Raw genomic sequence first — 1,767 nt, 5'->3', positions numbered from 1 at the left:
TTACGACAGCCACCACCCCCTGCTGTATCTACCAGAAACGCAGAATTCTCCATTCCTGATTGATCTTTTACATGCCGTGGACAAAAACAAAGCAATGTACCTGGTGGTACACTCGTTTTAAGTGCTCAATACTTACCAGTTGGCTTCCAGCTGCAAGGATTTCCAGTCCAACGTTCCTCCATGGCAGCCGGGGGTCTTGTGAAGGCCCCCAGGGATGCAATGGATGCCTGTGTACCAGACCGTGTCTGCAGCATGGCCGGTACAGTAACTGGCAGCACATCATGAACAGGCTCAATGCAGTCTGTAATAGTCTGGGGGAGGGGTTAAATTAATAACATTGTAAGCACAAAACATCCTCTTCATAAACATTCAGGCCATGTTCATACACAGTATTTTTGCTCAGATTTTGGTATTTTAGTATTTTAAAACCAAATCCAGGAGTGGATTGAAAACACAAAAAGGCTATGTTCACACACTGTAGATAATTAGTGAACGGCTGCCATTTACTGGCAAATAATTACTGTTATTTTTAAACAATGGCCATTGTTTCGAGATAACGGACGTTATTTGTCATTAAATGGTGGCCGTCCACTAAATTTCAACAGTGTGTAAACATAGCCTTTCTGTGTCTGCTTTTCCTAATTTTAAAATACTGTATTTTTCTGCGTATAAGACTTTTTAACCCAGGAAAATGTTCTCAAAAGTCAGGGGTTATTTTATACACCGCATGTCATCTAATAGGGCAGATGCTGAAAAACCTCGGAACTGGACGGTGGGAGGAGCTGAAACATGGCCGCATCCCCGCTTTTTGTGGTGGCCGTATGAAGGGCAGAGCAAGCTGCAGGCATCCGAGGTATGGAAAAAAGAGATACGGTAGAGTGGCGCTGTGCCCAGAAAAACCCACCTCTTTCACCTGTCTGGCCTGACCTTGTATCCTACCCGATTACTGTACCTCCTTCTCTGCCTCTTAGATCTTGCTGCTGTCTGATGTTTTTATTAATTTTTATTTGGTGTGTGTTGGAAGAGGGGTAGTCTTATACGATGAGTATATCCCAAGTTTTGTATTTTAACGGGAAAACTTGGGGGTCGTCTTATACCGCAGAAAATACGGCATATCCATATTAATTACAAAAACATTAACATAGCTGCTACTGCCACATGCTGAAATGTCTGAATTATTCAACCATAACTTTATCCACAAACAAAAACAAAATTACTCATACAAAAATTGCATTTTTAATCACTTGACATCCCATAAAACATTGAATGAAAAGTCATCAATAAGTCTTAACTATTCCAAAACAACCAATAAAAAAGCAAGCCCTCAGGCTGTTTTTTGTTTTTTTTTGCACTGAACCTGGAGGCACTGCAATACCAGGTCAATGCCTGGAGAAGGCAGAGCAAGCTCTTTTTCCATCTCCCTGTTCTAAAAATCCATTTAATATATGATCCCCAGATAGGGGACGTATCAGATATTAAACTGATAAGAACAGATACTGCGCTTGATCTTAGCCAAAAGGCCAAGAAGCGATCTCAGGCTGGTTTCTTACTGCTTTAAATGTTTGCAAAGATGCCCAAATAACTGCCAGATGTTGCTGGAAATTAATGGACGTATATGAAATGCCATACATACTTGGCGTTTTTTTTTGTTTTTTTTTTTGGTGTGGCGTTTTTCTCTTCTTCCTAGCCATCCCCAGCCTAATAATACCAGCCTGCTACTGTCAAGTCCAGGTCACTTAACCCCTTTCTTTCTGGCATGGGTGTGTT

The 1,767-nt window shown here is 41.3% G+C and overlaps 1 non-coding gene across 1 annotated transcript; it reads right to left on the bottom strand.

Moving 5' to 3' along the window:
• Positions 1–1,341: 1,341 nt before the first annotated feature.
• LOC138787635 (U2 spliceosomal RNA) lies at positions 1,342–1,532 on the bottom strand. The gene has a single exon (XR_011362401.1). It is a non-coding gene; the product is annotated as a U2 spliceosomal RNA (small nuclear RNA).
• Positions 1,533–1,767: the final 235 nt, after the last annotated feature.

Source organism: Dendropsophus ebraccatus, chromosome 3 (assembly GCF_027789765.1).
Source record: "Dendropsophus ebraccatus isolate aDenEbr1 chromosome 3, aDenEbr1.pat, whole genome shotgun sequence".
Taxonomy (NCBI): Eukaryota; Metazoa; Chordata; class Amphibia; order Anura; family Hylidae; genus Dendropsophus; species Dendropsophus ebraccatus.
Note: the sequence above shows the minus strand (reverse complement) of the source record. Positions and strands in the feature narration are given on the sequence as shown.